General features: G+C 36.7%; 1 protein-coding gene and 1 long non-coding RNA gene across 2 annotated transcripts in view; one reads left to right on the forward strand and one right to left on the reverse strand.

Annotated features, from left to right (window-relative positions):
• Nucleotides 1-26,233, forward strand: part of Celf2 (CUGBP Elav-like family member 2) — a 788,139-nt gene that overhangs the window by 220,027 nt on the left and 541,879 nt on the right. The gene's annotated exons all lie outside the window — the stretch shown is intronic.
• Nucleotides 165-25,643, reverse strand: LOC125619583. Its single transcript, XR_007351123.1, has 2 exons — nucleotides 7,894-25,643; nucleotides 165-5,104 (listed from the first exon to the last, which is right to left on the reverse strand). It is a non-coding gene; the product is annotated as an uncharacterized LOC125619583 (long non-coding RNA).

Below are 26,233 nucleotides of genomic sequence, written 5' to 3' on the forward strand. Positions count from 1 at the left end.
TGTACACAAACTGTGAGAAATATTGCATTTATAAGCAGCACGTGATCAGGAAGTTATGGCACAGCATTTGTGAAATATTGGACACTTTGGCATGTTTCCATTGGGGTTGAAAGATGACTACTTTTGCCATGTGACTTGGTCTTTTGACATCAGCCAGAGTTTTCGTAGTACCAATGTGACCCTCTCTGGCTAAAACAATTGTCATTCCTCAGTAGTTATAAAGATTCTGTTTGAACATCAACAGAAATCATGTGGAAGGACAAAATAATGTGTCCTGCTGATTTTCATAGGTGGCCCTTAAATGTGCTCATGCATAGAAATTCTCTTACATTCAGCACCAAAGAGCAATTTTGATTGGTGATAATATCCAAAGATACAGGTCAGACAGTTCTTGAAAATTCTAACATTGAATACATACATATTTAAAACAATTTTTTTGAGAACAATCATCTAAAAAACATTTTTTTTCTTTTTTGTAAGCGAGCCATAAAATTGTATCAGTGCTACTTTCAGTTTATGGTCATGCTCTTTTCCTTGTTTTCATTCTAACCCCAGGTGCTCACCATGTATTAGTGTCAGAGACAAAAGCAATCAGATTCAACCAAAGCACCTGGCGTTGGAACATTCCTGGAACGTTCCCGTTCACTGCAACATGTTTTGCTTTTATCACCATGCCTAAAGTTTGTGCCTAAATTTCACAACCCAGATCCTTTAATTACACCTAAATAACCAATCAATACTTATGTAATGCTCCCATAATTTAACAGATCAGATAAAGCCCAGATGTCTAACTGTCAAGGATAAATCATGTGGGCCTGTGAATCACAGTTTTTATCAGGCACTCAGTGGGATCATAATGTATTCTTTCAATCTGTACCAAAGATAGTAGCAGGAAACTATTTTATAGATTTCTTGGTAATCTGAGCTGATGTTATACCTGTTAAAGGACTTTTCCAATAAAACAGCAACACAGCAGGATAAAAAAGATACAAATGATGATTTTTTAACAGTCAATAAAAGCATGACTCTATAGTAATAGAAAATTTGTTCATGAATTGTGAACTATCAGTGGCTCAGTTGGTGTGGTAATAAAATAATTTGTGTCCTGCCATTGGAACTTTTTTTAACGGGCTGGTGTGTACCTTTAATTTACTAGTTTTTCCTTTCTGTTGAGGAGAGGAGTCCACGGAGGCAAAGAAACTTATTAAGAACATAATTTATCTTAGTCAACTACAGACACCTAATCAAAACAATCTCCTGAATAGCTTTTTAAACTGCTTTATAGGCCATTACTTTTATTCATGAAGGAAAAATTTCAGCCCATTATGTGAAAAATAAATTTATGTTTAGTTCTCTCCTTTCGTGTAAATGCAGAGGAAACATTTCATGTAAAAAACAGTTAACCTCATGCCTCCCAAATGAAGAGATAGAGCTCTTCACTGCCTTTGAAGTCTCATGTTGACCTGTAGGGAATAAAGTTCATGACAACATGTCACTGTTTTATGTGATGATTTAAATGAGAAAAAAAATAATTAAAAGCAGAGAAAAGGGAATCAGAGTCATTTGGGGAAAGAGGGTAAGAATGGATATGATATTCTACAAAATTTATTCTGTTCAGAAGATTTTAATCCCCTCAAAAGAGAAAACTATATTCCAGGATTCTTTTTAGTATCTTTGTGGATATTAATTTTCTAGGAAAACTTTCTTCACCCTCACCTTACCCTTGTGCTCCTAAATTATTACAAATAATTAAAAGGATGGCAGAATCTTATTTCCTGGTGAGATTATATTGTCAAATTCATGAACTGTAATTTTTCTACTTCAGTGACAAAATGCATTCATTTAAATTATATAACTTCACATTGGGTGTTAAAAACAAGGAGAGTAGATAATTAGTATCTCTGAAAGATGGAAAATGAAATCTTGAAGGGAGAAGCTACCTAGATATGCTTTCTTGCCCAACAAGCCAATCCAATCTTCTTTAAGCTTCTAAGATTTTTGAAGCAACGCATTTGAGAGCCCGATCTGAAAGTGGGTATTGTTTAAATTTGAACCGAAGATATCTATTCTACCATTTGCTCTTTTGGTGACTTCCCTGCATGTAAGTTGAGTGCACATTAAAGTGATGGAAAAACTATAAGTGACTAACTACATAGAGCATGAAGATACCTCCAAAAAGCAGCATTGCATGGTGTCGTGCTGATCAATACTGCATCCCTGTTAAGTTGTTCTGCTTATCTCATCTGTGTTCCTGTTGGCATGTCTCCCTGTTTCACTATACTGTTTGCAGAATGTGATTTACTACTCAGACCCCACCATTCCAAGGGGATTGGGGCGACATCAAAATCCTGCACTCCAGCTGGTAGTGTTTGTGGGGCCCTTGACAGTCAAGTAGGGGCTGCTCTGCAGTGCTGTTTGCACAATTAACACCATGTTGATTGTACAAACAGAGCTGGAGCAAACAGCCTGCTCATTGTTAACAGGAACTCAATGGTTGCTTGCTCAGGGGTGCCAGTTGAGTTTGTTTTCTCTCCCTCAACTCATTTAAAGCAAAATTAGCTGCATAGGAGGCTCCTGCTGGAAGTTTGCATGAAATTTAGGTGCTACAGTGAAGTCTTATCCAGAGTTGGGCCACTCAAGGCCTCTCCCTATGCAGACATTGCTGCTACATCTTCAAAATACCTCGGGAAAGGGTAAGATCAGCAGGTTTCTACGGATGGTGAGTGCACTCTTCTCCCTTGGAGAGCAAACCTTATCATCCTCTATACCAACCCAAACATTTTAAGAAGCAAAGATAAATTTTTATCCCATTTGATTCTGAGGAAGAAGATTTCCTCAGAAGAGGAAGACTTCTTTTCCCAAATGCTTAATTATTGAAAGCTTTATATTGTTTTTTCTGTTTCTGAAAGCACTGGTCAAGTACTCTAATTCTATGAAATGTTTAATAGCCTGAGAGCCTAATTCCCTGGGCTCTTTCTTGATCCTATCACTTATTACCTGGCTATGTGGCCTTAAACTCATTTGGCCTCATCTAATATGCAAAATGGGAATAAGGATCATACCTATTTCATAGGGTTGTTGCAAAGGTTTGATGGCATAGCATGCAGCACATAGTAGATACAATGTTAACTATTGATTCTGATTTTGGTGATGGAGATTACAGAAATCCATATCGTAAAGGTCAAATGTCAGAGATGGTTGTTTTTCAGTTAGTCACGGATTACCAACTTGTGCTGAACCATTTCATTTGAATGAATTTCATCATTCCTCAGTGTATTATTCTGTCCTAAGTAAATACAACTAAGCCCAATCAAATGCATCTACTTGGGCTCCTTTTTATTAAGAAAGACAGGATAATATAATGGTCAATACTAAGTAGTAGTCAGAAGCTCCAGGGCTCTAGTTTTGGCTTTACCACTGGGCAGGATACATGAAAAGTCACTCATTCATAAATAGGAATAATAATTGTACTTATAGTTTTATTATAACAAATATTTAAATATGATTATATTTGCTATAGAGTAGTAGGTCAATATAAAGAACTGTTATCATCTTCAGTAGCATGTTCCCTACTTATGATTAGTTGGCTTCCTTTCTCCTGGGCCTCACTGCCAGCACCTCCTTTTGAAAATCCACTAAATGCCAGTGTAAATGATCATGAGATCACTATATAAAGCACCAAATAAATAATGTGACTGCTTCCCTAGATATAAGGCCTCTTCCCTAACTCTCCACCTATACCTAGAAGAATCAGTGGTACAGAATTTAGGGAGCAAGGATTTTGAGAGGAAAGTGGTGGTGCCACTTTCCTGGCATATGGAAAATGTTGAGTGGCTGGTTTTGGTTTAAAAGGTAGACAAATTTGGAGAAAATATAAGAAGCTGAAGAATCTCACTGAAGTCTGCCTCTCTAAACATTTTTGTCTAAGTAACCCTTGATGATCATGGGTCCAGTCATTTGATGTGGACTTAACTCATCTGGCTGAGATCAGGTTGCACACCTATTTTTACATACCCAACCCCACTCTCCCCCTACCACACACACAATTGAAGACAGCATAGAATACAAAATAAAGTAAGAGAAATAAAATCTTAGGAAAGCCATTTGGGAAGAAAAATGACTGTAAATCCTAAAACTATCATTTAAAACTCCGCTGGATAGAAAACAAAATGTTCTTCCTGGTAACATAGATTAATAAAATAATTAAGCCATGTTAGACAGGTAATGTTTTAGTCAATTTAGTGTGGGTAAAGCACTCTCACGCAGCTTGCCACTTCTACTCAGAGACTACAAACATTTGCATTTTATGAGTTTTTAAAAGCATATCTTATTTTAAATGCAAAACCTTAATGTCGCATACAACTGCATTTGATGAAAAGTTATTTCTGCACCATTTGAGACAGAAGCCAAATACTGGGTTTTGGCAGAGATTTCAAAGTAGGCTGAGGTCAATCTTTAAAAGTAGCCAAATAGATCTAGCTTGAAATATTCATCATTTGTTTACCTATACTTAATGCATTTTACCCCCGTTAATCTACACTGAAATAGCACTTGGAATTTAACAGCAATCTATACTCAATCATCAAATATTTAGTGTCTGTTTAGGAAAAGTAATTGGTAAAACTCAAAGCTACTATTTATTCTCTTTGATTAATGTTTACTGAGTGGAAGTTTTGGAACAAAATAATACATCAGTGTGCAGCACCCATTAATGCTCCCTATCAATACCTTCGCCCCTTCCTAGCCTCCTTTGCACGTTCTCTTGAAGGTATAGGATGATGATTATTTCCTTGAATTCGATTTTAACTTCTATAAAGAGATTCTATTTCATCTGAGCCATGAAGTGATGCCTTTTAAAAATTTCTTCTAGATAAACTAATAGGATATCCACTTCCTTTGACACATTTGCCTTATGTTCAGAATCACTCACCACACTCATTTAATAGCAAGTTGGGGGTCTGCAAAGCATCAGTTCTCCCCACCTGGGTTCCTTCTTCTTGCATTCCTTCAGGCGAAGGCTTTCATCTCTGGAAGAAACACAGCACCTAGCATGTTCTGCAGACCCAGGGTTTGAGGAGTGAATCAATGAAGCACAAATCGAGGCCTGTGAAGACAATACAACAGGCTGCTCTGATGATCAAACAGGGCAGAGTTCATGAAAGCATTTTTTAAATAGTCAAAATAATGTATAAACATAGTCATCAAAATAGCAGGCTTTTTTAATTATGCATATTAAGAAATATTTTCTAGATTTGGGGAGAGATTAGAAAATAGCAGTAGTTCTGCAGAAATTTACATAGTTTAAATAACCTTGTTCCCTAAAATAAATTAAATAAATGTAGTCTCCTTAAAGCTTGAATTGAGAAAGGGAAAATAAATCTGTGTTCTTTTCTCCTCTCAACTCCCTAACTAGAGAGAAGCCTTTATAACAAAAATGCTTTTATGATTAAAACTTATGCTTTTTTTCTGGACTGGGGTTGTGGCTCAGAGGTAGAGTGCTCCCCTAGCATGCATGCGGCACTGGGTTCAACCCTCAGCACCACATAGAATTTAAAAAAAGATATTGTGTCCACCTATAAAAAAAATAGTATGTTTTTTTCAAAAATGGAATTTTATGGCTTGATGCTAAGAAGGCACCAACATGAATTTCAACATGGAAATATATTGCCATGTATGAACTATCAATGATACCTGATTTGCTATGGCCAGCCATCAAATGGTTAGTGGAAGAATTTTTTTTAAAACTCACAAAATTCATATGGAATGGCAAAACACACACACACACACACACACACAATGTAACTCTGAACAAAAAGACGAAAGCCAGGGGTTGGGGCTATAGCTCAGTGGCAGAGTGCTTGCCTAGCACGAGTGAGGCACTGAGTTTGATCCTTAGCACCCCATAAAAATAAATATAATAAAGGCATGCTGTCCATCTGCAACTACAAAAATAAAATAAAATAAAAAAGACAAAAGCTGGAAGCATCGCTGACTTTGAAACATACTACAAAGCTATAATAATAAAAATAGCATGGAACTGTCACAAAAACCAACAGAAAAATTCAAAACTGAATCCACATACCTACAGCCAACTGGCTTTTTACAAAGGCACCAAGAACACACATTGGAGAAAAGACAATTTACTTCAATAAACAATGGTTGGAAAACTAGACATCTGTGTACACAATGAAACTAGGCCACTGCCTCTCATTATACACAAAAATCAGTTTGAAATGTATCAAGGACCTAAATGTAGGACTGAAACTCTGAAACTACTACAAAACATGGGGAAAAGATTCCAAGACATTGATATAAGCAAAGAATTTTTGGATAAGACTCAAGAAACACAGACAACAAAACCAAATGGGATTGCATCAAATGAAGATGCTTCTTCATAGCAAAGGAAACAATTGGTAGAGCAAAGAGAAAACCTGCAGATTGGGAGGAAATACTTGTAAACTGTCCCTCTAAACATGGGATTAGTGTCCAAAATACATGGGATACATAAGTAACTCAAACGACTCAATATCAAAAAAAAAAAAAAAACTATCAAATAATCTGATTTAAAAGTGGCCAAAAGACATAAATAGACTTTTTCTCAGAAAAAAAAGAAGACATATAAATGGCCAAATACAATAAAAAAAATGTTCAACACCATTATTTGAAAAAATTCTCATTAATACTAATTATAAAACTCACAATGAGATATTGTTAGAATGGTTATGATCAAAAAGGCAAAAAAAATATCAAATGCTGGCAAGGAAGAGAAAGTCTTCCTACTATTGGTAGGAAAGTAAATTAGTATAGATGTAATGATAAATTGTATGGAGCTTCTTCAAAAAAACTGAAAATAGAAATGCTGTAAGATCCACCCACATTTATTGTAGTACTGTCAATAATATCCAAGCTATGAAATCCACCAAGATGTCCTTCTACAAATGGATTAAAGAAAAAAGATACATACACACACACTGGACTATTATGCAGTCATAAAAAGGTGTGCAATCTTGTCTGTTGTGACAATGTGGATGAAACTGAAGGATATTATATTGGGAGAAATAAGCTAAGAACAGTAAAAACTGACCATTCTCACCCATTTGTAGAATCTAAAAAATGTTGAGCACTGGAAGTATAGAATACTATTGAGGTACCAGAGGATGGAAAGGGTAAAAGGAAGGAGCAATGTAAGTTGAATAGAAGGTACCAAAATATAGGTCAGTACAAGAATTAGTTCCAGTGTAGGTAAGTTACCAGTAAGGTAACTAGAGTCTACGACCTTTGATTATATATTTCAAAATAACTACAGAACAATTTGCCAACACATGTAAATGATAGTATTTGAAAAGGAGGAAATGCATCCTGATTTGATCTTTATGCATTATATACATGTCATAATATTGTAATTTTGCTACCCCATAAGTACAAATATTATGTGTCAATGTAAAATTTTTAGCAAGATAAAATTTAAGAATGACTTGTACAAGTGAATTGAAAGTCCTTACTATGTTCCCAGAATCAAGCTTCAGCCTTTTCTTTTAAAATAATCATCTAATCATGTTGATGTTGGCAAAGTAATAGCAGTACTGAGACTGGTGGGGCTGGACAGGTGGAGAGATAATGAGTAGGGATCCTTCTCTAACAAGGAAAAGGAACCTAATGTCCCAAGTTTTGGATGATGATATTAATATTAGTTTGATTAGTCTCTAAGGAAATGATAAAGGCAACAGTAAAAATTATTTCTTATTCATACACCTTTATGTAATATAATATCCAATTGTGTTATCTTTTCTCCAAACTAGAATTCATCAGCATTATGAGGATCAAGGATTTTTTTCCCAATTATAATCAATATTAACCATCCCTAAATTTTGAGCCAGTTGTAGAAATACTAACCATCTCCTAAATTCATCTTTTCTTTTCTTTTTTTTTTTTTTTTCATCTTTTTCAATGAGGCCGTAGCTGTGACTTTCTCGGAGTTGTGTTGTTTCTATTGCTGTTGTTTTAAAGAAAAGCATCACACAATGAGTATATAAAAATAAGTATAGCTCTCCCAAAAGTTATGTGTTTTTTGTTTTTTCTTGACTCCTGGTAAGCTGAAATAGATCTTTCAGTATCAGTGATTTTCTCGGGCAATGTTGCCAACATCCTAGAAGGGAAATTCCTAGTGGCTACTAAAACAGGCCCATTAAAAGAGACATGCTCTGTCAGAGACTGGGAAAGATGCCTCTGCGTTTTGAAATATGTTTTAAACTCCAAATTGATTCGAATAATGTTAAAGTTGCTGAAAATTCTTCCAGAAATTCCAAACCATTCACCAATTGGCATTGACCATGAATGTGAATCCTCTTTAGAAACTTGTCCAAGATTTCTAAGGTGCCCTACATAGAGAGTCCCACACTTTTTTAAAACACAAAACCACACACATATGGAAAAGAATATTGGTTTCGTTTTTCAAAGGAAAAAAGTGTAGAGAATTTCAGGAAAGATTCTTGTTCAATTCAGGGAGGAAGAGAAAGACAATTGGGAGGAGATAAAAATTTAAGGCTTCAATATATATTCCAGGAGGCCAGTGCATTTTGGAAGTGATTAGTAAAACTTATTTAAGATCACATCTCATTGGCTATGTTCTTCACCTCTCAGGCAGGTAGTTGCCCTAAACATCTCTGTAAGGAAAATAAGACTAAGATCTTTTTTAATGCAACCATGATTGTTTGATCTTCAAAGAATCAGTAATATTGCATACAACTCTACAACTAGAATCCATATATTGATATGTTCAATAAATGAAATTTTGAGTTTCTCATACTTGTTCCAAGCCCAGCTTGACTTCAAAATGAAGAGAAAGTTTTTTAACTTGAACTTTGTAACCATTTAATCACCTCACCTCTGTGCACAAAATTTCCATTCCTTTTTATTCTCAGTGAAAACAAGGACAAAAATAAAAACCCATGGATAGTAACCATCACATGTTTTTGTCCCGAGGCCTTCTGTTCTAGGATGGGCAGATTTAGGAAATTTATTCTACCCCTTAGATTTAGTTTCCTCAATGATGAATAGCGAAGGCCTTCTAGATTGTTTGACTCCATGATGCTCTAAAAGTGCAAGGTTATACTACCACTGAATCAAGTGGATTTTGTCAGTTACACCTTTCAACATGACACTCACACTGAAAAGACGGTGCCTGATCATCTCTTTCTCGCAAACCTTTGCCTTCTGTGAATCTTTCTAGCTCTTGAATCACTCAAACTGGCTTTATGGAAATGACTTTATGATTTTATCTTTTGGGATACGAATAAGTGTTGGTGATATTATCATTAATTCAGAAAATTCTGAAATGAGTATGAGTTTTGAGACTTGAAACATGGCAGCTCAACTTGAAACTTTGGGTCCTGATTTGTATGACCACCATTCAACCCGTTTTCTGCTCTTTGAAAACATGTTCAGTGTCTAACTTTTGTGAATTATTCTTGAGTTTACTTTTGCTTTTACCCAAATTCCAATTCTTAGCTCTATTATTGACTATAATTTCCCTAAGGGTAGCTTGCTTTCTCTATTACTGACAAATCAATTTTTAGTTCGGGATATGAATTGAAAATTGGCTCTAATTAGCTGGCACTAAATAGAAACAATAATAATTATTATTCTGTTGGTAAGTACTTGCTTGTATATGGGATATCCTTCCTTTCAGAGGAGGATAGAGTGCTCTTCTAGTTTGACAAGGTGACAAACTGAATCCAAGTGATCGATTCACTCACCTGGGGTGAAATGTAGTAGCTATTAAAGAGTCCACGGCAGTACAAGATCCTGAAGGGTGAAGAACAAAAAACGATTTCTTTATTTATTGCCTTATGCAATGTACACCCACTGCTGGTGGTCCTTAGACTGCCAGAGAAAATCCCACTTGCTTGTGATAAATCTCAACTCTAGAAACTCATGTTTCCACCCTGGATGTAGCATTACAGCTGTGTTGAAAATGGAACAAGCACAGCCTTGAAGCCAGATGGACCCGATTTCTAATCTCATCTCTTCCACTTTGGGGCTTGCCAATGTGGGCCAATAGTACAGCCCCTGTGAGGAGCATTTCCCCATATGGTGCATGTAGGAAGTGATGATAGCTCTCTTGGCAAGCTGTGAAACACTCCGGAGTAGTGCTTCAACTCCACACTTGGTGTTCCACACATGATAACTCCTCAGGGTTCACCTCTGAGCCTGAGAGTACGGTCCCAGTTGTCCATTGTGCTAGCCCTATGCCTTTTTCTATAGAGAACCAGCTTTTCCTTTTCCACTTTGGTTTCTACAGTCCCCAGTTGGGAATATTTAAGGCAAAAAGAAAGCTCAAGAGACTCACTGCTATATTATTCCTCAAGTTCTGAGCTGCCTAGCCAATCTGCCTGTGTCTCTCCACCTTTCAGAGTCTCCCTGTGTTTAGTATGTGTTTCTAATGTCCAGCATGTTTAGCTGAACCTAGCAGAAAAAAATAGGGAGAATTGTATCTACGCCATCTTAGCCATGAACTAGAACTCAGATTTTCTGTATTAATATTTATCTTTGGGGAAAAAAAAACACACTCTGGACTATTCTTATTTTCTGCCATTATAAACATCTATATAAAGCAATTTAATCTTTTCTATGAAAGAAGAATGCTGCCTTGCTGTCGTAACTGGGCAGTAGATGTGAATGCTATCTGGGACTGTCCTTCCCTCCAAGTCAAATCCTAGAAACTCCTTTTAGAGAAAAATAAGATCCCCAAAATAGCTTGGTCTATTTGTTTCCATTTTTTTCTGCTACTTCTACCTGTCCTAACTTCATTAAGGATTTTTGCATGTCCTTCCCAGTGTTTCCCACATCTGTTCAACACCACTCTGGTGTGGTATTGATATTGAACTGAACCCCTGGTTGGCTTTATAAATCATCATCAGCAACAGCACAGAACACCTGCCCTTGATTGCTTTACAGATAAAAACAGGGTGCCATCTTAAGGATTCTTTTATAGTATACAAATAATTTTGTCCGATAGAAAATATTTTATATTTAATCCAATTTGTTTTGATTAAGTGCTACAATAAGCCAGACACTGATCTGCTAGGGACACAAAGATAAATAAGTTCCTCCGCCTCCAAGTCACTTACAGGAAAGCAAGGAAGAGATCCCACTTGCTAACCGCAGACAGAGATGCCAGGACTATGCCAACGTGGTTGGGAAAAGGGGTAGAGAGCACCTCTGAGTAGTGGTGACCCCGCAGCTGGATCTTTAAACCTAAGAAGGATCTCCTTTTCAAAGACAAGTTCAGGGAGAGAGAGGAAAATGCAAGCCAGATCAAAGGGACATGAGGGCACCCAGGAGAGCCTAGTGTTTGTCACAGCCCAGCTGCCCTGGAGGTTCTCGAAGATGTATTGGCAGAGGTGCTTGTTAAGGTTGCCTGGTGAATATGAGGAGGGAGGAGAAAGTTAAAGTCTTGTGTAAGGCATTCCTTCTGTGTCACTTGCTATTTTACTAAATGCCTGTTTTTTTGTTTTTTGGTTTTTGTTTTCCTTTTTGCCTGCCTCTAGTATATGCGAGAGTACATGCAATTGTAAATACACAAAGTGAGAATTTATTCTTTTAGGAAAGCACAGCAAATGTAGGTCTCTCTCTCCCTCTCTCCCCACCCCTTCTCTTGCCACAAGTACATGAACTGGTTAAATGATTCTACTGCCTCTAAGTGTGGAATATAGTTGAGTTCTGGAGGGGGAAAAAATTGATTGCCATAACAAGGTCTACTGCTAAACTGAACATATGTTGCTCATAATGTCACTTTCTAAATCAATGAAATTATCATTATAGAACATGTCGACAAATTAGACATGTAAAGTGCCTGCTGTATGTGGGAGAGATGTAATTTGGCTCCATAAAAAGAAAATTAAACAATAAAATATCAATGACAGATGTAGTTAGCTAAAGGTTTTGAGGTTTAAATACCAATTTGTAGGGGGAAAAAATGCAGACAAACTGAGGAGAACAGATAAAAATACCAGTCTTCACAGGAGAGGAAGATTCAGTGTTTGGTCCAGATGTTCTAAGACCTTAGCTTTGCCCTTTATTTAACAAAATACACAAAGAAGTTTCTATCTTTTTCAAATCCAAATGAAGTAGGTAAATGATGATAAATGAAATAATGTCAACCAAATAATAATTCATTGTTCTGGTCTGAAAGAGTAGATTAGGTTAGAAGTGGTGAAGTCCTATCCTTCCTCGCCAGAGCTGCTTAAAGTTGCAATTCATCTTGCGTTTTTCTCCTTAGAAAGTAATATGCCAAAAAGCCACATGCTTCAAAATATTCCAATTTGTGGTTAATTATTCCTAATAATAGAAACATCACAGAATTATGTAAGTGACTTAAAGATAAGTCTAAAAAATAATCAGCACAATTATTAGTGATAAATTTATCATTCTTACAATAAAACCTGTGTCTTACTCCTTGAATAGTAAAATAAATGAAAATTAATCTTCTTTTATACTCTAACTACATTAGCTATTCCCAGTGGGTCTCAGGAATAATGGGTGTTATAAAAAACAATTGTTGATATACCTTCTAAATCTTCACCATCACAGGGAAAGTTACAATATACCGAGATTTCAGAAATATTGAAAAGATTGAATATTGAAACTCAATATCAATAAGATTTACTTAAGAGGCTTTTCTAATCTCTTGTAAATCCTCTGCTTTTTTCCTCCACTCTATTTACCCACCTTGAACCAAGATGTGGATCTTTTCATCATTCTGTTCTCTAGTATTTGGCATGGCAGCTAGCACAGACTAGAAACTAAATAAATGCAGAGATGAAAGATGGGAGGTTAAGATACTTGCCATGTGAAAGCCATTAATACTGTTCATAAGTTTATGCCTCTGCATGTTCAAGGCCCAGGGAAGTATTTTTCCTGGCCCTACATGGTCAAGTAAGGCCAAATGTATGGAACTTCTAATCTAACAGGTTGCAAAGGTGATGACCAGGGTCACTTCCAGGCTGGACTCTTTAATTGATACTGTGAGACCCAGCAGAATATTCTTACCTGATCTCAGTGTTCACACCAACTGTGTTCTGTCAGCCCAAATCCCAGATTGATTACAATGAATAGTCTACCAGTGACCTATGGACATAATGCATGAATGAGAAATAACTTGTTTTTCTAAATTGCTGAGATTATCCTCAGTGATACAACAATCAAAGATAGAATAGCTACCAATATTTCCCAGGAAACAATGCTTTGACAATTACAGTAAAATGTGGTAAACATCTTTGTAGTTATCTTAACCACCCTTCCAATGAGCATCCTTTTCCCAAAGGGACAAATTTAATTAACCATTAATATTGCAGTATCCAATCTGAATCTTTTCCACAAGTGGAAAAACTCTTTCCAACTTGGATTTATATGCTAAGGAGGCAAAGATAACTCTGAAGAAAATGATATATGTGTGTGTGCATATACATAACCCTAAGTTATTGTATTCATTGTCCATCTTACCAACATGGAAAAACATGACTTGATATAAATATTGGATTATCATTGTCATTCAGGTAAAATATTATTGTCTTGAATTTCCATGTCTAGTATTATGAATTAATGGCCCCATTATATTGCATATGATATAAATAACAGAAGGAAATCATATAATTATATAAAATGGAAAGAAACAAGAATCTCAATTAAATGACATTCCCTTCTGAAAGCTGTGGACAGAAAATTTCTCCAGTATCTGTTATGGAAATATGGAAGCTGATATTTTAAAATGCAGTGTGAAATGTGCAATGAGACAAAATGTGGCTTATCCGTATTTGAGAATCCTCACTTGTCAAAATAACATTTCCAAAAAGAAAATAATTTAGCTAGGGTACCCCTCAGAACACAGCCACCAACAGTGCTGCTTTCACTAAATGGTATACTGAGAATATCTGTGAGGTATGTAGCACTGCACACCTGCAGCTAAGACCACCCTAGGAAGGGAAGAAGAAGTGTACCTGCTCTGAATTGAGAAGTTCCATAACAAATAACTAGTCTTTGGACTATGTGGAAAGAGCCATATTTAGCAGGTAGGCTAGGTCTGGGGAGCTGCCCCCAAACTCCCCAAGAAGAGAAAGATGTTTGAATGGGCATCATCAGCAAAACCACTACCATGAATTTAAGAAGGAAACATCAAGAAGTGAGCAATGTGTCTCCTAGAGGTAACTATGGAACTATTGTATTTGTTTAAATAAACTACTCAATGTCTTCAATGAATCAAGCAATGGAGAACACAGTCCTCAGGGGAAAAAGAGATTGCCTGAGCTCCTTGTGCACCCATTGTCTGCTGGCCCACAATGGAGCCCCAACCCCCACCCCGGGCCTTTGAATATGTCAGTTCCGCCTGTACGTTTCTCTGAGAGATCCCCTATCCTTGTCCGGATCTATAGGTGGCAGATCCATACTCTACATTTTTTTCCTTCATTCTCTCCTTCTGTCAAAAGAGGTGTTTCAACTGCCGACATTAAAGAAACAAACTTGAACATGTAAATGAATGAAAAGTGTGCCAAGGAAGGTAGCACCAAAGGACAGCCTGAGAAACCTGTCTCACATAAGTATGCACACACACACACACACACACACACCTAAGTAATTGGAGCATTAGTCATTGGATTACTTGGATCTCTCCAGAAAAAGATGCAGGTTTTGTGAGGCCTAAAACTCAAACTTAGTAGATCATGATTACAAAATAGTTAACCAGTCTATAATAAAGAGCAAAATGTTTTTTAATAATGTAAAAGGTGAGGTACTACAGGTACAATATGTTAAGGTCACTGCCTTTCCCCACTCATATCCTTACCTCCTCTTGGGCTACAGGAATAGTCTCACACCATTTTGGGTTCTAACTTAAAGGGATGTTAGATTGCAATTAGTGGGACACGTTTACATGGTTTATGGTTTCTTCTGTCAATAGTTGAATATTTGCCAGCTATCTTGAATTAGGAAGGTCTTCCACGATCATTCTAGTACCCAGGTTGACTGGGACATTCCAAGCTTAAGCACTAAAAGTCCCGTGTCCTAATAAACCTCTTGGTGCCAGATAAAGTGAAGTAGATGGTCCCTGGACCCTGTGAATGCATATCAAGAGCACCCCCTTTGTATGTGAAAATTCCTAAAGCTCAGATTTCACCACCTTACGGTAAATCTAACTCTGCTTCTAGACCTGGTCCTGCCAGTTGGTAGGGTGAGACTTCCAATGATGTACTTTGCCTTCTGAGTTTCCTTCTCTTTTAAACAGGTATATGATAGGGTCACTTTGAGGATTAAATGAATTTATAATTCTGTATTTTGCACAAAATGAGAATTTAATTCTTGAGAATTATTATTACAGATCACTATTAATGTTAGGACCTAAATGATTTCTATGGGTACATGGCTTCAATAAATTAATGTGAAGTCAGTAATAAAAATAAAATAGCTAAATTCTGAATTTAACACTGCAGTCAACTTTTAAAAGTCCTATCCATGTTATATTTCATAGACTAGTTCTAGGTAGCAGTACGTTATGAAAAATAATGTCAGCATAAACACAGAAGCACACAGCTAAATTAAGTATTGATTAATTTTAGCATATCATAGAGCAACAATGTTATGATTTATATCAAAAAAACAACTTTGGAATTGAAACCCTTGGAATTAATTAGAACAGGACCTTATAAAAAACAAAAGGAATAATTTGAAGGAGTTGAAGACTGATAAATATTTCATTTTATACTATCCAGAAACTCCTTCCATAACTTCAATGCTTAATCACCATTACATCCAAAGAGTTGTTTCTTATTTTTGGCTGAATTCTATTCTGCAGTAACATGGACCCATTTGTCCTTGTTTGCACCTGTATGACAATAATAAATGGTCAGCATCATCCTAGAATGTCTCATGTACTGGGAACAGCTATCGCTCCTTATCCTTTCCTAGCATAAGAACAATATTCTGTCTTTTCAGCCTTTATTAAGAAAAACAGTACAAGATCCTGAATGAGCTTTGTGACAATTTGCTTATCACAGTCTCTTCTGCACCTCCAATACAATGATACTCAACATATCCTCAATCTGTAGCCAACACCTCCTGAATGATCAAGTCTACCACTAACTTGATGTCTGAGTTTGGATAAGATCAGACTTCAACGGATTTAATTCTTCTCATCTTCAAAATAAAGAATTAGACTAGATTTTCTTGAGTACCTAGTCCAGTACTGAGAACTCTGTCATCTTAGAATCTAGCCTTTACCTTTGTCCTGGGATCTTTCTGAGTAGCCAGAACAATACTCAAATCCCCACAAAAGGATCTGCTCCAACACACTGGCAGGTCTTCATCCTTACCTCTTTTGTTATTTTCTTATAAATGTTTGTTATATCCTGCTTGCTTTTGAAATAAATGTGCTAAGGAAGTGGTAGACTTTTTAGGTCAGTTTTTTTTTTTTTCTTTTATGGCACTAAACTCAATTCTTTATCTCTTTCTTACTTTCTGTCTTTGGCACATTTTCTATCTGTTTTACATGCCTCATTGCTTGGTTGCAGAGAGGTATCAAGCATGCCAGTATATTGAATATCTGTAGAACACCATCTCCTAAAATACTCTATAGTTATAAAGAAAAATACAGTTGAAGGAAATTTGTTTCCTTCAAATTGAAGGAAAATATGTTGAGGTGTTTGTCTGCTTGGTTGTTTTAGTTTACAAAACCATGCCTATATGCCAAGATGATAAGAGTTTGGGGTTAGAGAGAAAAGAATTTCTGGGGTAGTATTTTTAGCCTTCTTAGTAGCCAAAATATGTAGACCATCACTTTTGCATGATATAGAAACTAAGATGTTTTAACAGTATCAAAGAAAAAATTAGAAGGCTGAGAACAATCTGTCGAAGAAGTTTCATGTGAAAATTGATTAGTAGTTTGAATCATGATGATGTGGTACCCTGGTATGCAAGTGTCTAACACTCTGGGGATTCAAAGAGTCAATATACCTTCCAAATGGCTCAACTTAATCCCACAGAGAAAATTACTCAAGTGCAATGAGCTGGCCCTATCTCTGTAATTATAAATTATAAATAAGTAATTAAAAATTAATTCCGTATCTCAGGAGGCCCAATGAGGGATGTACCATCTGGCTCTTCAAGAGATGTTTAAAGAACCTTGGTACTTCTATGTCCCAATCAATGACAAGACCTTTTAGAGAAAAAAGCATAAGAAGTTTTAGCATTTTCCACTTAAATGTTTTTATTGGTCCCATCTATTCCATAAATGTTTAAAAAATTATCTGATGATTCTGCTTAATGGCTCATATAGTGTCTCTATAATTCTCTTTAATCCTCATTTTTGAAAAGCTATGAAGATTTAGGAGATTCTGGTACTTCATATCAGCCTTTTGTCATCCCACGCATGATAAACATCTTGCATGAAGGATTATCAAGTCCCAGCAAAAGATAGATCTAGCATCTCACAGATACTATTGTATCAATTATCTCTGAACAGCTCTTTCCTATACCACCTTATGTTTTCCTTTCCCTGGATAATGTATTTTCTGCCAAGAATCAAAATCACAGCCAACAGACTGCTGTCTGTGTGTTGGGACTTTCATCTCCCCATTGCTCCCTGCATTCCAAGGCAGTACACTACGTACAGCCGGGGAGGGTGACTTCGTTAGCAGTCATTGGAAAGCCTTCAGCAGAGGAAAGATTTTTCTCATTTTCTGCTCTATTCCACCCCACCACCCAACCCCTTCCCTCTGAAAAAAATCATCTTGGTACTCTCTCTTCTCTTTCCAGTCCCTCCTTCTGAGTTTCCCTACTCAATGGCAAGGTAGATTGGCATGAGTAAGCATAGCAGGTCATCTGTCATACTGCATTTTACTGTGATGACCTCTGAGCTAAGGTCAAAAAGAAACACCCAGCTGTAATCTAAGGGACATTTTTAAGAAGTGAAAACACAGCACAAAACATATAAAGTAGATCAGGCCTCTGGCTCGTTAACAAGTTTCCAATGGCTTCCCATGACATCAAGAACAAAAGGCAAACTCTTTAACAGCTGATCCCTGCCCACTACCCTATAATCATCTCATGTCACCCTCACTCACTCCAGCTACAGATGCAGGGTATAAATAAATGCCATGCTCTCACAGTGCCTGTTGGCAGAACTATGAGTTGGCAAAGAGATTCCGGAGATCCACTTGGTACCAGGCATCAAAAGCCTTGCTTCACGGACACTTTAATCCAGCAATTTCACTTTTGCTTTTTATCCTAAAGACATAATCAGTGATACATAAAGAGATAGATGTACTAGGTCAGGGTATATGGCAAGGGGCTTGAGAGTAATTAAAAACTGAAAATCTCTAGATGTCTGCCAAAAAAGAAATTGGTTAAACATACTGCAACACATTAATATTTCTGAAGTTATTTAAATTACAGAGTATCCTTAAATGTGGGATGTGCATAGTGATTTCCTTTCTAAGAGCACTATATGAGAAAAGGAAGAAAAAGAGGAACTTCACCATGGAGAAGCCAGACAGATACTCCCTTGGCCTGATGATCAATGTCAATATCAGCAGTCATAGACCCCTGGAAATTAGAGGAAAGGAATGGTACTTTTCTTCTGTGGTTTTCCTCCCCAAGCTCCATGACCCTAATCTTTTTCTCCTCAACTTTATTGAGGTGCAATTGACCAAGAAGCATCATATATATTAAAGGTATACAACATGATATTTTGACCCCAATTCCAGTCTTATCTTGAGAAAAACATTGGGCAGATTCAGTAGAAGGCATGCTACAACATACCTGTGAGTACTTCTTTAAACTGTCAACGTCATTTGCAATTAACAAAGTCTAAGAATATGTCACAGTGTAAAGAACCCTAGGAGACTTGGCCAATAAGTGCAGTGTGCATCCTAGATGAGACCTTGGAAAAGATGAAGGACATTAGATAAAAACTAAGGAAATCTGAACCAAGTGCAGACTTGAGTTAACATTAATATAGCATTATTCCTTTATTAACTGTAACAAATGTACTATACAAATGTATATAATAGGAGAAAACAGGTGTGAAACATATGGGAATTCTCTGTACAATATTCTCAAATTTTCTGTAATCCCAAAGCATTTCTAAAAGTCTATTTGAAAGAGAAAAGATGAAACTGTAGGCACATATGTATTTACACAATAAATGTCATAATTTATTTTTAAGCAAAAAAGCACAAATAGTCAAATAGAATTCAATAATAAAAATTATATGTGCACATACATCCATATTAGGTATATACATGTCTATAGACAAATCTAGACAAATAAACATCAAGACATTAACAGTGAGATTACAGATGATTTTTTTGTGTGTGTGTACTTTCCAATGTGTGGTAATGATGACTTACATAAAGAAATTGATTTACTTGATATTCATTGATGTGCTTGATCCCTTCGAAATATTTAAATGTATTTATATTGCTGGGTATGGTAGCATACATCTGTAAACCCAGTGGCTTCGCAGGAGGTTAAAACAGGAGTATGGCAGACTTCAAGGCCAGCCTAAGCAAAAGTGAGGCACTAAGCAACTAGAGACCCTGTCTCTAAATAAAATACAAAATAGGGCTGGGGATGTGGCTCAATAGTTGAGTGTCCCTGAGTACAATCCACAGTACAATAAATAAATAAATAAACAAACAAACAAATAAATAAATTTATCTTAACTAATGATTGATGCTGTCTCCTAAAAAGCATTCAATTCAAGGACATGGGAATTGGAACAAATATTGTTGTGTCACATACACTTAGTATTGTTTTGTTTTTGCCTTTTTTATTTCACAATAATCTTAGACTTAAGGAGAAGTTGCAAAAATGGTAGTTTCCATCGACTCATCGTCCAGTTTCTCCTAATGTTAACATCTCACACAAGCGAAGTTGAATGATCAAAATGGGGAAATTAACGTTGACATAATACTATTAACAAAACTCCACATATTCAAATTTCACCAGTTTTTTTTATTATTGTTGCCCTTTTTCTCTTTCAGGAATCAATCCAGGATCCCATGCTGCACTTAGCTGTTATTTCTCCTTAGCTTCCTCCAATTTTTCTGACAGTGACAGTATGACTCTCCTTATTTCTAAGAACCTGACATTTTCAATAATAATCATCCTCACAGGTGTGAGGTTATATCTTGTATTTTTGCTATTCATTTCCCTGGTAACTAGCAATGTTGAGCATTTTCTCATATACCTATTGGGGATTTTTTTTACAATTTCTTTGGGGAAAATATCTACTCAACTGCTTTGCTCATTTTTAAATTTGCTTTGTGGTGGTGGTGGTTTGCTTGATTGATCAATGATTTGATTTGGTTTGCTTTTGCTCATGAGTTGTGTGAATTCCTTGTATATTTTGGATATTAACCCCTTCATCACATAAATGAATGGCAAATATCTTCTCTCCATCCTTGGGTTGCCTCTTCATTTTGTAGATCATTTCCTCAGCTTTGCAGAAGCTTTGTGATTTGATGTAGTCCCACTTTTTTAGAATCTTTCCTTCTCTTGCCTGTGTTTTGGTGTGATATTTAAAATATCATTGCCAAGGTCAACATTAAAGAACCCTTCCCTGTTTCCTTCTAGTTCTTGCATGGTTTTAGATCTTACATTTAAGTCTTTAATTCATTTTGAGTCAATTGTTATACATGTTGTAAGATCAGGGTCCAATATCATTCTTTTGTGTATGAACATTCAGTTTCCGACCTTGATTGTTAAAGAAACTATCCTTTCCCTAGGAAAAAAGACATGGCAAATAATGGAGAGGTTTAGGAGAAAGAGGAACCCTTGTACTCACTGGTGGGAATGTAAATTGAGACAGCCATTATGGAAAACAGTATGGAGGCTCCTCAGAGAATTGAAACTAGAACTACCAGATGATCCAGCAATCTCACCTCTGGGTTATAGCCAAAGGAAATGAAATCAGCACTCCCGTGTTCAATGTGGCATTTTTCACAATGGCCAAGATATGGAAACAACCCAAGTGCCCATTGATAGATGGATAAAGAAATAGGAGCACATATGCACAGTCAATAGTATTCTTCCTTAAACTGGGAGGTAGTCCTATTTGTAACAACACAAATGCATCTTGAAGACATCATGCTAGGTGAGATAAGTGAGGCAAGAAAGAACAATACTGTATGATCCCACTTACATGTGACTTCTTTCACTTTTTATGGTCTTTAAAAAGTGATATACATAGAAAAAGAGTACAACAGTGGTTTCTAGGGGTGAGGAGAGGAAGAAATGGGGAAATGTAGGCTAAAGGGTACAAATTTATGGTTTTATAAGATGAATAAGTCTATATATCTAGTGTACAGCAGGAGGACCATAGTTAATAATATTATATACAGATAATTCACTAAGAGAGTTGATTTGGGGTGTTCTAACTTCAAAATGGGAAAGGAAAAAAAAAGAGGAACTATGGAGGATGATGGATAGTCAATTTGCTTACCTATAGTAACATTTCACTGTGTATGTGAATATGCAAACTTCAGGTTGTACACTCTAAATACATACAATAAAAAATAAAGTTAAAAAAAAAACTTGGGGCTGGGATTGTGGCTCAGTGGTAGAGCGCTCCCCTAGCACGGGCGGGGCCCAGGTTCAGTCCTCAGCACCACATAAAAATAAAGGTATTGTGTTGTGTCCATCTACACTTAAAAAATAAGTATTAAAAATTAATAGTAAAAAAACTTGAAATTTTCAAAAACTATTCATCAGTTATTTTGTAACATTTCCCTCATTTAGGGTTTGTTTTCTCTTGTTTAGGAGGAGGCTATGCACTGGTGCAAAAACACTTATGAAGTGGCCTTGACCATCATGAGGCCAATGTGCATTGTTACTGGTAAAATTGATCTTGATCACTGGGCTAAGTCAGTGTCTGTTCAGTGTCTCCACCTGTAAAATTACTGTCGAAATTCTTGAAATTCTTCATCTTATGGGGAAAGTGTCTTGAGACTGTGCAAACAGCCTGTTCTCTCCACGTGAGTTTGCCCTCTAAGTTAAACATCCATTTTGTAGCTTTTATCTGCAACAATTATTACTGCACTGTTTGGTGGTTTTTCTATTTCATTCTTTCTGTACATATTAATTGGAATTCTTTAAGAAGAGATATTACTTCTCTCATATTTATGTATTTATAGCGGTATTAACTTTGCGTAATTGTCCACAACTATCATTTATTTTATGGCTTAAATTGTTCCAGTCTTTGCTACTTGAAATTCCTTCAGAGTGATTCCTTCCTCCTTTCTTCTTGCCCCCACCTGTTGTTTATGGGTGTTGTGCTTAATTTTGATGCCAAGTGAAATATTTTAGATAGTTAAATGCATCCATCTTTTATGACCTCCAAATTTGGCAACACTTTCAGCAAAAAAGAGATTTTTCCCATTGCTTGCATGGTTTCATTTCTCACATTCAGACCCCTATCATGTCCCTGCAAATAGGAACAAGAACATTTTTCACTCAGGTGAATTCAACTTGGAATAAATCAGGTGAAAAGAAATGTGTAGCGTTGGGTTAACTACAAAGACAGATACAAGTTTTCACTTGAAATTGTTAGGGACAACATCAGTGCTTACTGGTGCTTACAGCATGGGTTGGTCTCTGCATGGCTCACTAGCCCTGTCTCTCCATAATCAGGCAAGTTTTCTCTACCTAGCCAGGACCTTGCACCTCATTGGAAATATACAGCAAGGTAGAATTTCTGATCTTTTATTAGCAAATGAGGAGAGGGGCAGCTTTATGCAAAGGAGGGAGTCAAGTTTATGGTTTGGGACCTGAAGTTGGAATTTCAACTTCATGGAGAAACATTCTAAAAACTACATAATAGCCATTTCTGTCTTTACTCTCCTGGGATCTGTTGCTACATCCATTCATTGGCTTTAACTACCCTCAATGGTTCCACTTTCTAGGTAAATGGTGAAGGAAAAGTTCTCTAGGTCTTGTGAAAGAAAGAAAGAAAGAAAGAAAGAAAGAAAGAAAGAAAGAAAGAAAGGGAAAAAAATCCTCTACCTCCTTTTTTATATGATATTTCTACAATCCAGATATTTCTCTGAACCCATAGAAGTTAGTCTTTCCCCCAAAGAAGCCCCTCCTATCTTGGAAAGCATCCACAGATGTCCACAGTGATTTACTGTGTGGATCAGCTGGTGGTCTCCATTAGAATGAGAGATGGTCTTTAAAATCAAGTTTCTTTGGACTAGAAGAGATTGGAGCATTTTTTGATGAAAAACAGAAATGACAAGTTACAGGTATATACAATAATAGAGTTTTACTGCAAAGTGTTTCATGCTATGCAGCTAGATAAAGGACTATCCTTTGAGAACAGAGAATAGCTCATTCTCAAAATGGCTATATGTAGTTGGGCCTTTATCACCCCTGATGGGAAGGTACCATCTGCCCAAACTCATATTTGGTGGTTATCCTACTGACAGGCAACTTAGGCCTGCAATGAATTTTTTAATTAGAAAATACTGCTGTTGCATTTGGTCTGTTTCCCACTCATTTATTCATTGCACAAGTGGCATTTTTGTCGTAGCGATGTTTCATTCTTATTGTTTATTCCATACCTGAAGCCATAATCCTCTTTGTGACATCTTCACCCATAAGTGGTTGCTATGGAAATGATTACAATGTTATACACAAAGGATTATTACCTTTAGTTGGGTACCTTTCAGACCAAATGAACTCTTAACGACACCACTTAAGTCAAATATTCCAATGAGAAATTAGGGAGAAAATAGATTTCTGGAAGCATTATTCATATAAATAAAATTATTCAGCTCTGCCATTCCAACCCAGCATCTTTGGTCACCTCTGATAGTTCCAGGATGTGAAATACAGAGATGAAATTTTTCTTAATAACTCCTTTTCTTTCTTCACATTAGCTACGTTCTACCCAGATTTGTGTATCAATTTTTTTTGTAATTGGGTTTTTTTCCTCCCATATCTTAGGAATGTTTTATAAAGATCTGAAAATAGTGAAAATGACCCAAAGCTACTCAAAGTAACTCTCAAGTCCCAAGACAAATGTTCTGGGCTCACCCACCACTTCCATATGGAGAATGGCATTTGAAGCCACATTTTCCTCCATATACATATTTTTCCACTCTTTGAGTTAAAAAGTGTCAGTATCATTTTGCATCCTAAATCATTCAAGTGCATATAATTCCAGTCCCTGGAGATGTTAGGTATAATTATTCACATTCACAAGAAGTAAGAAGAGATCTTTTGGTCATAAATTAACAGTAATGGCACATGTAATTTAGTACTTATTTTTATTAGCACATTTCCAAAGTGTTTGAAGCATGCTTTTATAACCAATTCCCTATGACATCTAATTGTTCCCAAGCAAGGAAAATTTGGTTCAAGTGATTATTCCTGTGACATATAGCCACTGTGGAGAGTGCACATTCCTCACCCCACCCAGCCAAGCATTCCCTGTTCACAACACCAATTTCCAAAGGTCTATTCGATTAGAATACATTGCTTGTTTTTTGTCGTATGTATGTATGTGTGTGTGTGTGTGTATATACATATGTATCTGTGCCCATTGTGCTAATAAAAATGATGCCTCCATTTTTTTTTCAGCAAGTATTTACTGAGTGTCTGCTATGAGATGGACCCTGTTTCATCTGACATTTAATTGTCAATAGTTATCACTAATTTTATTTTGCCTCCAGACTGACTACAGAATTAAGACTTGTAAGTCAAAGAGAGAGACTCTCTGTGAGGGGGAGGGATGGTCACCTACATAAATCCCCTTGCCACCTAAATGGAAAGCGAATTACCCCCTTTCCTGTTTCCATTTTGCCATCCCTTCCTGTTGACCGGGGTTTATCATCTGGAGTTCTCCAAACAGCAGACCCACAGCACATAGCCAGAGTCTGATGTCTCAGGAAAGCAGACTCAGAGGCATGAATACGAGAATGGTCCTGTGGGAAAAGCTTCTTCCATCAAAGATATGCAGAATATACCTGCTGTCAAATCCGTCAAAACCATGCCATGTAAATATAGAGGTGGGGAAAAATCCTATGACAAAAACCAGAGATGTGTGCAGAGGCCTATTTTGTGGACAAGGCCTACTTGTGATTTTCTCTTTTTCCATCATTACTCACCAAGCGAGCAGAGAAGTTACAGAACTGGGGGCGAGGACTCTGCAAAATAACACTTACTGGTCACAGCAGCTCCTTCTTTGCCTCTATTTCTTCCTCAATTATTTTCTTTTCATTACTCTTTTCATATCTCTTTTTATAGTTTTCAAGGCAATTTTCTAGTCTGTGTGAATTTGTTCAATCTCTTCTCCTAGTTCATGTAAACATTTTCACATGTTCATCCAAATTCTTCTCTTCTTCCGCACCCCTACTGAGCTCTCTTTGAAGCACAGAGCTTGGCAGAGCCTTCTCTGCAAGCAAGCAGCAGGCCTCCTCCGGGGGGTTTCTCTTCTGTGTTGTTTAACCTCCTCCTAACTGGCCTGCTTGCCAATAGTTAGTATAATTTTAAACCAGTTCCATTTCCCTCCAGTGAGTATCTCTATCTCCACAAAAACCAACTCTCTTTGTTCTGCTTCACTATTTATGGATTTTTTTTCCTGCCCATCTCTGCCTATTGGAGAATGACCCCTTCTAAAAAGACCATGGAACCAGCAGATCATCAATGCTCCCTATCTTTAACCTTGACGTAGGTATCTTTGGGTAAGTTGCATCACCCTTGGTAATTTTTCAATACTTCTGGACTGACACAGTAATGGTAATCTGGTCTTCCCATCTAATTGTGCTCTGTGAGGGCAAAGCACTTTTTAATGTGGCCTGCATCCTATTGATCTTATTTCCTGCCTGTCATTTGGTTGGGATGACATAGGGATGGGAATGAACATTCTAAAATATAGTGTCCTGATTTTGCATTTTTGCCTGATTATTAATATCCTAATCTGCTTAGCTTCTTTCTGTGCCTTGTACCATTTCTCATTTTAATTAGATGGCCAGTCCAGGGCATGAATCCTCACGTCACTTAAATCTTAACCATTCATCTAACGCAAATCAGCTGCCTCGCCTGCATGCCTTTCACGGCTCATATTCACTGTCTTTTGCCTTTAAATCTTGAAGCAGGATTTGTTCGTAAGAGAATGAAATAGTCTGTGTTCTTTGAGGGCAACAAGTAAAATCTGCAGAAAACTAGAGTAACAAGACCGCAT

This window comes from Marmota marmota, unplaced genomic scaffold (genome assembly GCF_001458135.2).
Source record: "Marmota marmota marmota unplaced genomic scaffold, marMar, whole genome shotgun sequence".
NCBI classification, from domain to species: Eukaryota; Metazoa; Chordata; class Mammalia; order Rodentia; family Sciuridae; genus Marmota; species Marmota marmota.